The following is a 15581-nucleotide window of genomic DNA, read 5'->3' on the forward strand; positions in this document are numbered from 1 at the left end:
TATGAAGGAGGCACAGAAGGGTTGCACCATCGTAAATAAAACAATTGTAACGACACATCACAATAAAAGTCCTGGAGCCCAGCGGCTCCCTCCTGAAGGAGTCCAGGTGAATATTTTTAGACCACAGTTCTAAACCACAGGGATTGAAACCAGGCATAGGACTGGCCCACTGTACTGGTCAGAGTTGGCCAACAAACTTTGCTTCTTCGCGTCTCTCCCTGTCACCGTGCAGATTTATTTTGGCCACTCAGGGGGTGTCCCAAAGCTCCAGGTGAGCCTTGACCTTTCACCTAAAGGGACCACAGCTCCTAGGCCTCCCTCCCGACTCTCCTCTTCCCCCTCCTCCCCTTCCTCCCTTGTATGTAGTGGGGGGGGGGGTTTGAGGAAGATAAGAACCACCAGCTTCAATTAAAACCGAGTCGCTTGAACAATAATGGAAAAGTAATTGAGCTAAATTGAAATGTAATTGGAAAAAAAAAAAACCAGCCTTGGCTTACCACGGATTTGGAAATCAGGCTGGGGGCAGGGACCTCTCTACTCTACTGCCCTCAGCTCTCCTTATCTCTTCCCCCATCCCTTTGGGGGCGCCATTGAGACTGCTCTCAGCCGCCAGGCTCTTCCCAGTCTCCCCGAGGCTCCTCCCTTCCCCTCCCTACCTGGCTATTCAAACAGTGCTTCTCAGTGAGGGCCCCCTAGGCACACAGGGGCTTACGACATCTGACTCCGTCCACAGGCAACTTTGGCTATCGTGACTGTGTGTGTGTGTGTGTGTGTGTGTGTGTGTGTGTAGACGCCAGGGTGCCACCAGGACAGTCTGGATAAGTCCTGCTGAGATTTAGAGCCTGCTCTCCCTCAGCTAGTTACGGGGTCTAGTCCCTCTGTACAGCACCAGGAAGGCATCAGCCCCAAGACCACAATGCTCGGTAGAGGGAAGAGTGTAGGGCTGTGGGGGCGGCATGGGGTGTTGCTTCAGTTGGTAAATTGCATGAGGACTTGAGTTCAAGCCCCAGAAGCCACATAAAAAGCCAGGTGTAGTGATGCTTGGTTGTAGTCCCAGTGCTGGGGACATGGTGACAGCATCCCTGGGGCCAAGCCCTAGGTTCCAGTGAGAGATCCTGTCTCAGAACATGAGGTGGGAACCTGGAGAGAGCATTCAGCGGGTTAAGTGTTCTGAGTGCTGTCCTCTGAGCCAAGAAACCAACAGCTTGAGGAGTTCAGTGGGGCCTCCTTGCAAAAGACCATCTCAGCCCGGCTGGGTGGCCGTTTACACTCCCCCTACCCTTCACCTCCCACGCCTCCTTACCCTCCCCACCCCCATAAGTACCCAGCTGCTTCTTACTACCTGGCAAGTGGCCTGAAGGCGGGGATAGCTCATATAGAAGCCCCAGGACAGAACTCCATTTACGCAGTTTCAAGAAAGCCCTCGTCTGGTGGGTAGGCTCTCCAGGTGCAGCCAGTTAGGAGGGAGTGCCCACATCCCTGTAACTAACCCTTCATCTAGGTTTTGCAAGGAAGCCCTATCAATTCTCTGGTTCTCCAGGGTGAACTTTGGTGGAGTTTGTCATCGGGACCCCTGGAGAAGGGATAGCATCGCTTTACCGCTCTTGCCGAGGACCCAAGTTCAGTTCCCAGCACCTACAAGGTGGCTCACACAGCCTCTAACTCCTTCTCCAGGGGATCCAATGGCCTCTTCTGGACTCTGTAGTGTACGTAAGCACTCACTCACACAATTTAAAAACAAAATACAAGGTGAGTGGTTCTGGAAGAATTGACTGGCAGCCTTCACCTCTATAAGCCCACATGTGACTTAGCCGTATACACATGTGCCTTGAACACATAACCACACAAGTGTCTGTTCTGTCCTTTAGCCACATCCTACGTCCCGCCCCCAACAAGGTGCTCCCCTCCCCCAGACCTTCCCTCTCCCCCTGTGCTCTCTCCTCCTATTGCCTTGCAAAGGTCATTTGGAGAAAGTTGACAAAACCACTTTTTAAGCTCCATCCACCCATCATGGAGCCTGGTCCTCAGAAGGACCACCTTGAAGCCAGAGTGAGTGCATCCTAGCACATGGAAGACTGCACATCCTTAGAGGTGGCCCATTGTGTGGACAGACCCCGGAAGACACGTCAGGGCTAAGGCCACCTTGCCTTCCAACCTCTACTATGGCCACCACACAAGAGACTGGGAAGGAGGCTTATCTCCACGTCCTCATACTCATGGTACTGTCCACACTTGAACCTGACCCATCTCCACCTTTCTATTTCCCCCCTCTCTCCCCCTCCCTACCTACTTCTCCAGGCTCTAGAGTGTGACTCCAGCAAGGGGGTGGGGACTCGAGGGGGGAGGTGAGCGGGCGTGCCTGTTTGGGCACCCGATAAACTCTGAGAGTCAGCCGGCGTGAAATGAAGAAATATGGCTCTCGGTAAATATTTATTTTCTATCAGAAATTAGCAAACCAAATGTAATTAAAAACAACTGTGTATGTCTTCTCCACTCCCACCCCCCCAACCCCGAGTCTAGTAAACGACATCTCGGAATACAAAGTCATAAAGAGCGTGTCCTAATTAGCAGGCTGTCCGCTGCTGTGGAGTTGCCTCTGAGAGATGCCCAGGAAGCTACTGGTGCCTGGCGTGAACCCAGGTCCCCCGAGGCAACCTATGCGGGCCTCTCTCTCCTGTTACCCAGTGCAGAGCTGAAGGATTTGAACCCTGAACTAGGACCCCCTAAAAGCAAGGGGAGGATGAAACACCTATCAGTGAGTCTAATGGTAGAGGCACAGTCCGACACCCCACCCTCTGTCTGGGGATCCATCCATGCCCAGCGGGGTCCCAGGGCTTGAGGGTTGGAGACATTGGCTCTAGGAAATAAGTAGAACTAAGTTCTCTCACTTTCTGGCTGTGTGACCTTGGACATGTCCCCTTAATTCTCAGGGTCTTGGCTTCTTCTTTTGCATATTTGCGAAAAATATAGAAAGCCATACTGCGCACTGATGACCCAGACAACGTTTTTTTATGACAGCGGTACAGAGTAGGTGCTCATTCTTCAAAATTGTCTTCTCAAAGAGTGGCAAAGGGCTGGGGAGATTGCTCAATGGTTAAAACGATTGCAAAGCAAGTGTGAGGACCAGAGTTTGAATCCCCAAAACCCACATAAAATTCCGGGCGGGTGTGGTAGCCTAGGAAGGTAGAGACAGGGGCGTCCCAGAGCAAGCTGTCCAGCAAGACTACCTATATCCATGAACTCTGGGTTTGACTGAGAGACCCTATCTCTGTGAGTGAGCGAGCTTTTGAAGATGATTCTGCCATCAACCTTGGGTCTCCATGTGCACACACCCCTATGTTCACACACACCCACACCCACACCCACACCCACACCCACAGGAGTTCTGACCGCACTAACATCGCTTGTGCTCAGGTAAATCAAATGTCACTCCTTGTTCTGATTTGAACTTGAAATGTCCCCTACAGGCTTTTGGTGCACTCTTTGCTGAGCACCCATGGTGTGCCTACTTCTTCAATCCATGCTGCTCTCTTAAGGGAGTGAGCCCTGCTCTGCCTTGGATGGGGCAACAGAAAGCCTGACCCCTACTACTTTGGCCCTACCTTTAGTCTGGGCTGTGGAGTGTTGTGCTCAATAAGCATTTGAGACTCACCCTCTGGAAGTGTTCTCTCTCCTGTCAACACCTCCATTAAAAACCCCACAGCTTGCAGGATTTCAGAGGGGGTGTGCTGAAGAGAGAGCTCAGCTGTTATGAGCTCTTGGCTTCTCTTCCAGAGGACCTGAGTTCTGGTCCCAGCACCCACATCAAGCAGCTCACAGTTCCAGGGGATCCAACACCCTCTTCTGGCTTCTGGCAGGTACTTGCACCTGTGTGCACCTTCAGGCTCGGCCTCACGTACACACTGGCAAAAATTAAAGAAACTAATTTTTAAAAATGCACAGTGTTCTCATGCTGTTGATTGTTTTTCTTTTTCTCTTTTGGGGGGCCTGCCACCCAGCTCCCAAATAAATCACACATAGAGGCTTATTCTTAGTTATAAATGTCTGGCCTTACCTTGGCTTGTTGCTAGCCAGCTTTTCTTAAATTATCATGTCTAGCTTTTGCCTTTGGCCTTATACATTTGTCTATTTCTGTATACCTTTCTTTACTTCTTACTTCGTGTCTGGCTGTGTAGCTGGCCCCTGAAGTCCTCCTCCTTCTCTGGCTACTTTCCTTCTTCCTCCCAGTTTTCTTCTATTTATTCTCTCTGCCTGCCAGCCCCGCCTATCCTTCCTCCTGCCTTGCTATTGGCCATTCAGTTCTTTATTAGACCCATCGGGTGTTTTAGACAGGCACAGTAACACAGCTTCACAGAGTTAAACAAATGCAACATAAACAAAAGTGACACACCTGAAAATAATATTCCCCAACATCCTTGTGCCAGCACTGTGAAGTCCAACCCTGCTTATGGTTTCCATGTCCACCTTTCTGGCCCTAGCTGCCCAACCTCCCACTGTGGTTACTGGTCAGGATGCTGTGGGAGCCTACCCTTCCCTTCCCGTTTATCCTTGTGGTGCACCAGCCCAATTCCAGCTGTTTGCAGATGTTGCCTCCTCTAAGAAGCCTGCCGGCTGTGTTCATTGCTTTAACCATAACCTCAAGAAGGTCAGGCTTGGGCTGGAGAGTCTGCTCAGTGGTGAAGAGCATTTGTTGTTCTTGCAAAGGACCCAGGTTTGATTCCCGGCACCCACATAGAGGCTTACCACTTCCTTAGATACCAGGCATGCATGTTATACACAGACATACATGCAGGCAAAGAACTCATGCACACAAAATAAATCTGAAAAAAAAGGGTAGACTTACTTTGGTCCGAGGTTGGAGAAGGAATACACTCCATCAAGGCAGCAGAAGGGAGAGGTAGCCAGTCACACTGTCTGCCATCAGCAAGCCGAGAGCAAACAGGAAATAGAGGCCCATGGTGCCCAGTGATCTACTTCCTCCAGCCATGCTCCACCTTCTAAAGGTTGCACAGCCTTCCCAAACAGAGTCACCCTCTGAGGACCAAGAGCACATGGGGGACACCAGATTTAAGCCACACCATGTCCTGAGGGACCCTGCTCAGCTCTGCGCACTCAGCTTCAGATCCTATGTGCCGATTGCCTGGGTTTGGGAGTTCCACGTCCCGTGCCCAAGCTTTATCGCATCAAATGGACTATGCCTTCCTCTTTCCCCAACTCCCATTGCCCAAAGTTTTGAGGTTCAAGTCCTGGCTCTCTCATTTAGGCAAAGCTCTTCAACTTTCTGAGTCTTGGCTGTCTCGCCTATAAATCATGGTGATAGCGACAGGGACTTTTTAGAGCCTGTTTCAAGATGCATTGTGTGACAGGATGGCAAGCACCTGTCCCCATGATGGATGGCCACCCTGCCGTCCTTCCAGGCTCTCCTCTCCCTGGCATGGGCTCACCAGGCTAGCTCTGATTCCAGCATGGGGCCTTTCTCAGGGATCCCCACCCCCTGAGGTATGATCAGGTGCCCAAAGTTGGGCCAATCAGCATTCTTCCCTGGGAGTGGAAAGACTGTGAGTGGAGAGGCAGAGAGGAGAGGTGGTTGCCTTGTGAGGGAGAGGGGCCTAGAGATCACACTAATTCAAAAGCCAGAGAAGAGTGAGCAACTTCTGGTTTGTGCAGAGCTCTGGGCTCCAGCTCCCCCCTTCCCCTCCCCCGGCTTTGATTCTGAGAGACCTGGAGTCCTTCCCTCTGTGTTACCTCGGTGGGTCCAGACAGGGTCCTTTCATTTGCTTTTCAGAGTACCCTGGCCAACACTGAGCTTTGGAACAGCGTCTTCCCTCCATCTGCCCACGACAGAAGGCACAGAACATCCTGGATGGGACAGAGAAGTGGGTGAGGGGGCTCTGACTTCTTCCTAAGGGCACTTCCCATCTTCCTTCATCACAAATAATTCAATAGAAAGACATTTAGCCCCAAAGAAGGTAATTAGCAGTGAGGTTTCCCCACAGCAAGGAACACACCAGGATGAAAGAATCCTGTGTGAAGTTAATGGAGAGAGATGGGTCAGGGTAACCTCTGGAGACCAGAGGTCTCAGGAGGCCTGGGACTCAAGGTTCCTCTCCTACCATCGGCCCAAATCCAGTGGCTAGGAGACTCCCAGAGGTGGGGGGGGGGCAGTCAGGGCCACCATTAGGCCTGCAGAGATGACGAAGGTTACCGACTTCCCATCCGACCGGCTAGCATATCAACACATTCTTCAGACTGCTCAAGGAAAATTGCCTCTCTAATTGGCTCTTCTCTCAAACAAGCTGTAATGAGGCTAAACTTTACTCTCAGGGCGCTTAAACACCCACGAGCATTAGGAGATGCCATCTGCAGTACTGCCACAGCCAGTGCTCCGGAGAGGGGGCGGGGGGGGGGGGGCGGGGATGTGAGAACAAGGCTTTACCCAGCATCGCACTCCGGAGCCCAAGAGAATGTTCTACATCTGAAATGCACACACAAGATGTTTCGTGCAGGAGCATCAGTCCGAAAGGGACACAGATTGTCCTCTGAGGTTCCCAGTCTGAGGGTAACATGGCCTGTCCTTGGGGGGGTGGGGCCCAGGGAGATATGTCTCATTCTGGGGAGGACATGGCCCATCCTCAGGGGACCCCAATCTGGAGGAGACACATCCTCAATCTGAGGGAGATGTGGCATTAGGGAGCCCCAGGCGGATTGTCCTCTGAGATACCCAGGCTGAGGGTAACATGGCCTGTCCTCAGAGGGCTCCAGGGGGGACATGGCTAGTCCTCAGGGAGCTGCAGTCTGAGGGAGACAGTTTGATCTCAGCACACCCTGGCCTGTGGGCGGAAGACACACCTCTGTAATCTCCCATACTGTATTTGGAGCCTTCCCTCAGTTATAATGAGTCCCGAGTATTTTGAGGACATAGCTACTCCCCCGAATCACTTACCCATCAGCAAGTGTCTTTTGATCCTTACTATCCGTCCTGCTGTGTTTCCAAAATTGGATTGGAGATTGATCTCGAGGAAGAATCATGGTCTCCACAGAGTGAGTCAGGAACTGCAATCCGGAGTTCCTCAGAGTCTGCTGGCACATTCAGGGGCAGGGCAAGGCTCCTGACCATTCTCCCAGAGTCCAGGCCCTAGACTGCAGCATCTTCAGGATGCAGGAGGTTGGAGGGAGCATGATGGGAGCTTGGAGGCCACCCGGCACAGCAGTGAGCCTGGCATGCATCACTGGGTCCCAGGACGGACCCTACCCAGCCCCATGCTGTTTTCTTCTCCAGGAACGAGTCCAGTGCGAGGTCAATGCCCTTCGGGATCCAGGCCTCTCACACTCAGGACAGAGGGCCTGCTGCCCCTGGGACATCATGAAGGCAGATCTGACTTAGCCAGAGGAACCCTTGCAATCCCTCTCCACCAAGGTCCACTGCCTCAGGCCCCAGCCGGATCTCTGGCGGCTGCTCCTCTCTAGCCTGATGCTGCTGGCATGAGTCAGACACCCGCCCCGGGCCCAGAGCCCAGAGCTCAAGCTTGATTAGTTCAGAGCTTCACTCTGTTGGTTGCTCTGGCCCATATCTCCCCATTTCCACTCCCCCCTCTCTACTCCCTCTTTCCATTCCTCCCTCTGCACTTCCCCCTTCTACTCCCCCCTTCCACTCCCCCCCTCTCCACTCCCCCCTTCCCACTGGGCCAAGTCAGCTGAAGCCCTGGGTCCAGTCACCTGCCCTCCTCCCAGTGAGGGTGGGGTTCACTTCAGGGGATGATTGTGGGAAGAAGGAGGAGGTCAATTGTACCCCACCTAGGCCTGGGTAGTGGGGCTCCCCAGCATGGGGGTGGAGACAACAGGCTCAGCTATATTAATAGAAACAGAGATGAATGTTGGGGTTCTCCTGGACCTTTAGTAGGTGTCCTGTTGTGGAATATTAGTTTAAGATGTGTTACATTTGTTTATGCTGTGAAACATTTGTTTAACAATGCAAAGATGTGTTGCATTTTTCTTCGGTGTTGCATTTGTTTAACTCTGTGAAGCTGTGTTACTTTTGTTTATGTTGCATTTGTTTAATTCTGTGAAGCTGTGTTACTGTGCCTGTCTAAAAAAACCTAATGATTTAATAAAGAGCTGAATGGCCAATAGTGAGGCAGCAGAAAGCTAGGCAGGGCTGCCAGGCAGAGAGAATAAATAGGAGGAGAAATCCAGACTTGAGAGAGAAGAGGGAGGAACAAGAAAAGGAGAAGGAAAGGAGGAAGCCAGGGGCCAGCCACTGAGCCACACAGCCAGCCACAAAGTAAGGAGGAAAGAAAGATATAAAAATAAAGGTAAAAAGCCTAGAGGCAAAACATAAAGAGAAATGTTATAAAAGATGGTTAGAAACAAGCCAAGCTAAGGCCAGGCATTTATAAGTAAGAATAAGTCTCTATGTATTTATTTGGGAGCTGGATGGAGGGCCCCAAAGAATTAAAGAAATAAAAATAAAAACCAACTACAGCGTCCCTTCTCTTTCTTAGCATTCCTTAAGAACACCCCACTCTCTCCTTTCATTGATCACTTGAACAGGAAGAATCTTTAAACTTATAGACTCTTTCCTAATTCACAGGAAATTGGGTCTTGAGGGACCAGTCAGCCATCTTCACACCAGACGAGTAACTTAGTGCATATCACTCCTTCAGGGTCCAGTCTTTGTCTAGGCCTCCTCTCTCCAGTCTTCCTCCAGGAAATCCAGATACCTCTCTGACCCTCTCGGGGCAGAGGCCAGCAGTGGGTCACAAGAGCACTGTCGGTGTCAGGCATGGAGACTGCCATGTACAGGATGGGAAAGTTGAGGGGCTAACAGCCTTTCTCCCCAAGCTATGGCGGGAGCTTGACCTGATATATAACATCTGGCCAAGCTACACAGTGATATGAGATTGATGGAAAAAGAAGATCCTCCTACCAGGATAAGACAAAATAAACGTGTGTGGAAACCTGGAACGTTCTGGAAATTTCCCCGTCTCCTCCTAAGGCCTGCTGTTGTATGACTGACTGTCCCTGGGGAGATGGAGACAAATATCTGTTCTCTCCAGGTAGGGCACAGCCAACAGATCAAAGAAATGATGCCACCAAGTCTTAAGTGGTGAACTGGAGCATGGGTGACTCAAAGGTGCTCACCCCAGCAAGGGTGACAGCTCACAGGAGCTCCCTGCCCAACTTGTAGGCAGTTCCACTGAAGAGTCTCCTTTCCCCAGTACCGTTCATTGTTTATGTAACTGCAGATAGGGGCCTCACGAGTATTGTCACTTTTGTCTGAGTTCTTTTTTTTTTTTTTTTTTTTTTTTTTTGGTTTTGGTTTTTCAAGACAAGGTTTCTCTGTATAACAGTCCTGGCTATCCTAAAACTCACTTTGTAGCTTTGTAGACCAGGCTGGCCTCAAACTCACTGAGATCCACCTGCCTCCCGAGTGCTGGGATTAAAGGTGCCTGGCTTTTTTTTTTTTTGAGTTCTTACAACTTTCTTGTGAGTTTCATGAGCCCTCCCTCTTAGCTTTTCAGTTTGGCAGAGATAGCTACACAGGACCTGCTGTCCCCCACCTGCTCCTTCTCCCTGGACTGGACACAAGTTCCCAAAGAGCTCTCCATCCTTCCTCAGATCCCCAAACTCCCTCAGGATGCCCCCCCTCCCCCTCCCCCATCAGCAAGCATGTGATTTCCATTTCTCTCCCTTCAGGGAGCCACTGACATGGGCAGCTATTACATTCAAAGCCTGTTTACTTGGGCATAAAGTTATCCAAAGAATGATGGACAGGTGGTGGGGTAAGAAGTCTGACTCAGAATCCCAGCAGCAGCCTCTACAGCTGTGTGACCTCCCTGTAAATCACTCTTCTCACTCCGAGAGTCCTGTCTGGAGAGGGGGCCTAATACAGCCTCCCAGGAAAGCAGAATGGTGGGCGATTCTTCTGTTTCCAGGCGGTCCAGTTTATGGGCTCATGGGCCAGAGTACAGCTGACTGATCCTTACCTCTCATTCCTTTCTTGGAGCTGAGGGCTGTAGTACCCGTCAGCCAAAAGAGAGAGGGTACAAGGAGGCTTAGAGGAAGTGACAGGGTACAGGAGTCCTGGCTGATCACATCATCGTCTTCCTCCCCAGGCACCAGACCTCAGTCTCCCTCCTGGGGCCTCAACTCTGGGTGAGGATGCTTAGAGGCTGATGAGGAAGATGAAGAGTGAGGAAAATGTAGGAGCTGCAATCCCCACACCACACCTTCCCGAGCTGCTTCTCCTCTGATGGTAGCAACCACCACCCTAGGGTATTTAATTACTCACGTGCTTTACAACTGATTGTAGGGGAAATGTAGCTTCAGGCATCATAGGTGGGCATGCAATACACTTTCCCATGTTCGTGCATACATGCACATTACTACACTCACCCATGTTCGTGCATACATGCGCATGCACACCTTTGCATTCCCTCTGTCTCTCACACACACATGCACGCCACTTTGGACATAACATTGCATGTTAGTATTTCTCCTGGAATTTGTGGCTTCTGAGGTTTCTCTTACTTGGCTCAAGGTGGTTTATGAGATGGCTCAGGGCGTAAAGGTTCTTGCCACCAAGCATGATGACCCGAGTTCGATCCCCAGATCCCACATGATGGAAGGGGAGACTGACCCAAGAGGTGTCCTCTGATCTCCACATGCATGTTGTGCTCATATGTATACACATAGACAATTAATTAGTTAATTAATTAATTAAACACCTGGCTCATACCCCTTCTTCTGGTCTTCCCTCCCAATTGGATGAGTATTTTTTCTTTGAATAAATTAGGAAGAAAAGATCTCATTTCAAAGCCTCTTCCCAAACTCTGAGATGTCTAAGCTATAGAAATAATATGAAGAACAGAAGGTGACCTTTACTTTTTAATCTATAGTCCTTGATGACTTCTGCCTTTTGTTTTCTCAGGGAAATAAGACTTTCTTCTTGGTTATTAAAAATCATACATGTTTATTTAGAAGTGTTCAGATAATGCAGAAGGCCTAGGGATGACTCAGGGTCTCTGAATTTTCACCATTGTGAGAACCAGTGTTCACATGCCAGGGAAGAGTCTTAGGACTTGGGACACACACACACACACACATGCAGCACCACAGATATTTTTGTATAAAAATGAGATGGTAGCTGGGGAGATGGCTGAGTTAAGTACCTGTTCTTCAACCCTGAGGACATGAGTTCACTCCCCAGAACACAGGTGAGAACAGCCTCGTGTGCTGACATGAGTTTGTGACCCTCTCACTGGGGAGGCACAGACAGGAGGACTTCTTAAGCTCTCTGGCCATCCAGCCTAGCCTTCTGGGCAGGCTCCTATCTTCAAAACCAAACCAAACCAGTGGACAGTACACGAGGAATGACACCCGAGGCCATCCTCTGGCCTCGCACACCCACCCACCCACGTAGCAACACACACACGTGTGCACCTGCATACGCATAAACACATTTACACACATGAATGAAGTGGTAGTCAGCATGCTGTTTTCCAATTGGCCATTCTCTCTCATTTCTATGTTTCGGATGCTTCTGACCAGAGAACACCCACTGTACCGACACTGCACTCTCAGCACCCCGCCCCACCCCCATTCATGTTCAACTCTTTTCTCCCCATCTCTCAGGTGAGAGTGAGTGTAGCTGGATGGCCGTGGGGGATAAGATCTGAGGGCAGAGCCCTGCTCAGTGCAGCTGGCACAACTAACTGGGTGAGGCTCCTAAGTGCACAATCCATGCACCTGAGCTCCGGTTGGCCACAGGGTAACTGAGAGGAGCAGGAAGACCCCACTCCCCACCCCGGCCATCTTTAGAGAAGATCTGAACAGCTGAAGAGTCCGGATGATGATGGATCAGGGACTTGCATCCGAGGGAGCTGCCAAGTTGACCTCAGGGCAGGAAGCCACACTGGGTGCTGACAGGCTGCATGCCCAGGAAAGATGGATCTGGAAGCTGGAGGTGTGAGAAGCCGGCTGGAGGGAGGCCTCTGCCTGGGTTTGGGGTGACTTCAAGGAGAAGTGTGTCGGCTTTTTCCTTGGATTTATTTTTACTCAGCCTCTTTCTAAAAAAGGTGTGAGTGGAGCTTTCAACAAAGGACGTATGCAAAAAGGTCAGGATGCTAGAAAAAGAAAAGCAGGAGTGGGGACAGTTCCATCAACGGCAGAGGCTGGAGCCCAAGCCCCACGGGAAGGACTGGCTTCCCGGGCGCCTGGGGATGAGCTGGTTAGCAAGATATGGCAGTCCCCAGGAGGGAGCACAGAGCAGGCCACCAGGAACAGGAGGAACTCCATACTGAAAGCCAAACTTCTAGATGTCTCTCCAGAGCCTCCCCTCCTGATTTTTACGAACTTTGGTGACCACCTCACCTTTCTGAACCTGGTTGTCCTTATCTGCAATACAGAATTAAAACAGTCAGCTGGGTAGCCCGATCCTCAGAACTAGAGCATCCCCTCCAGGAGGGATGGGGAGGCCCATGAGATTCAGAAGGAAAGGGAGGGAGCATGTCTGGGAAAACCGAAACTTGCAAGATTCTCAATGGCTCTTGCCAGCTTTAGAGAAACAGCACACAATCTCAGGGGAGACTCGACCCAGCTGCTGCAGAGGGGAGATTTTCTTGGACCGTGGAGCTGCCTGTACGCTGTGCCGAGAACTCCCAGGTTGCAACTTTCTTGAGTCATCAGCAGTTTGGGGGAGAGCTTTTTGGTGATGCAGCTGCTTCTGAGTCATGCCTGCTCCTCCAAGTAACCTCTCGCCCACACTCCTGTTAGTAGCCCCTCAAAACAAACAAAAACCTCATTGCCTCTCCAAATTGGATCTTAGTCCAATGGCTTCTTTGGTCTGTCGAGGGCTCCCTTTCTGAGGTCAGTAGACATGTATGTTGCCCCTCCTCAGAGTCTCTCACTCATCCGTTAACAAGAGCAAACAGAAGACTATGCTTCTGCATGTGACCTCACCTACCTGGATCCTGGCATCGAGACCTGGGGCCCTCGGCCAAGGTCAACCGGAGGACTTTCATGGTGCACACACCATACAACAGTGACCCTGGAATGGATGGCCACTTTAGGAAGGGTGGAAAAGAAAGGACTCATGGGAACCACCTGCCCCCTGCCTCTTGAAGTGGGTCTACCCACAAGCTCTCTAAAAATGGCAGCCTGCATGTTAGCCATGTTGTATACCTATGACCCCTTCCTTCAGCCCAATTGATTAGTTCAGATGTGGCACATGACAGTGGGCAGCTAGTTAACAGGTTGTTCAACTGTGTGTGTGTGTGTGTGTGTGTGAGTGTGTGTGTGTGTGTGTGTGTGTGTGTGTGTGTGTGGTTGGATGTACAGCAGTACAGGAATCAGGCCAGCAGCCACTTCTCTTGAGAGGCTGAGTCAGGGGATGCTGGCAGCTGCCACGGGAAGCTCCTGTGGGAGAAATGGAGCCGAGGTCCTGGTACCCGCTTGGCTAAAGTTCTGAGGGAGCTGACATGAGTCAGGAGAGGAACTGTGTGGGTGGGATACGCTCCGTTGGGGGTGTGGTGGGATGCAGATGACGAATCATTCAGGCCAGGTTAACTCCTGCACTTGTAACAAGTGAACTAGCCCCTACCTCATGTCCCATGATGAGCTGGTCAGAAATTCAGGCAGATGTGTTCTGTGCTGCACCTGCTGGAGTCCAAATGGCTCCACGCCCACATCTTCTGGTGCTTTGGTGGAAATGGTTAGCAGGCCAGGCCCAGCTGGGATGGTCGGGGGTGGGGTGGGGACTCCTGCCTCCTGGTAGTCTCAGTAGAGTCGGGTGCATGGTGGCCCTGGGACAGGACAGCTTGGAAAGTCGCATTCAGTTGTGAAAAAAGATCTCTAAGACCAGTGCAGACTGGAGGAGAAGGGAGGCAGACTCTGCCTCTCCACTGGAAACGTAAGGAGGGATTTCCGGCCATCTTTACCTCACAGCAGGAGCTAGAAGTTTCTATAGCTGATGGACTCAGCTCTTAGTCCAACCTTGAACCCAGAACCCCATGTAGCACAGGACACCATTTCTGTCACAACTCAACTCATGTTGGTATTTCGGAGTCTGTCCCTCTTGCTCTCTGTGTGTGTGTGTGTGTGTGTGTGTGTGTGTGTGTGTGTGTGTGTATGTGTGTGTGTGTGTGTGTGTGTGTGTGTGTGTGTATCTCTAGAGAGTTTAAATCTTCTAGTTCCTTGTGAGCCAGACTACCCAAGCTATAAGTCTCTAGCTTGGTGTGTCCATATGAAGGTGTCTAGGCAGAGAGTCCTCAGCTTGTTGCCTTGTGAAGCCTCAGTTTCCCCGTGTGAAACGTGGGCCTGGTGACTCTAACCACCTCAGTCATCGCAACCAAGTAACAAACAGAATCTTCCTGCCGCTTGCTCTGTCTCACTACAGTCCCCATCATGACACCCATCCAGATGTGGCCGTTGCTCCTCAAGCACCCCCAGCAGTACGGGTTTCCCTCGCCACTGGCTGTCCTGTGACCTCAGCAAGCCCACTTCTCCTGAGGAGAGCTGAGGAAGAACTGCTTCCTCAGTGACTGTGACAGACCTTGCGGCTCTGAAGTCCTAGCAATCTGAGGCACCTGGACAATAGGAAAGACAGGCGTGTAATGATTTGGGGCAAGTGCCCCCAAATATCACAGCGCTATATCCCAGTGTTAAAAAATTATTTTTAATTATGCACATGTGTGTCTATGTGTGAGTATGTGCACATGTGAGTGCAGGTGCCTGCAGAGTCCAGAAGAGGGCACTAGATCCCTTGGAGCTAGAGTTCCCGGTGGTTATCAGCCATCCCATGCTTGGGAATTGAACCTGGGTCCTCGGCAAGAGCAGTGTGAGGTCTTGCACCTGAACCTTCTCTCAGCGGCCCCCCAACATATGCTTTTTTTTTTTTTTTTTTAAAAACATTTTATTTTAAGACAAGGTCTCACTAAACTGCTCAGGTTGGCTATGAACTCATTCTGATGTAGGCCAGACTGGCCTTGAACTCAAGATCCTCCTGCTTCAGCTTCCCGCGTTCTGGGATTGCAAGCATGCTCCACGCTTAACTAAATGTCCGAAGCCCCGGACCCCCATTCTCTTCGCCAGCCCCCTGCTTCCATGATCTACTTCCTGGCATCAGTCTTAGAGCTCCATGTCTACCTCTCCCGCCAGATGGGAGACTCCATGCCATCACCGTGGTGCTTGTGTCCGTGTGATGAAGGAACAGGAACAAGGACTCACTGTGGGCGGACAGGACACTGGTACCCTCTGTCTAGGTCATGGGTGACAGGCGGCAAAGAGAAGCAAGGCTGCCCCTGCCCAGCCTGTCACCTCGCCCTCCCTCCCTGAAGCCCAACACACGCAGGCTGGCCCTGAGTTCTAGAACACTGCATCTTTATTGATTGAAACAACCGCGGCCGCAGCTAGAGGTTACATTTTGGGGTTCGTGGGAGAGAGAAAGTTGGGCAATGGGGGAACAGAGGCTGGGTGGAGACAGAGAGCAAGGCGAAGGGGTGAGGCAAGGTCGTGAGACCCAAGACGACCCCAAGGCGTGTCACCCGTGAGTGGGGGTCTCCTGTTGTGCTTTTACCTCAGTT

This window comes from Peromyscus eremicus, chromosome 16_21, assembly GCF_949786415.1.
Source record: "Peromyscus eremicus chromosome 16_21, PerEre_H2_v1, whole genome shotgun sequence".
NCBI classification, from domain to species: Eukaryota; Metazoa; Chordata; class Mammalia; order Rodentia; family Cricetidae; genus Peromyscus; species Peromyscus eremicus.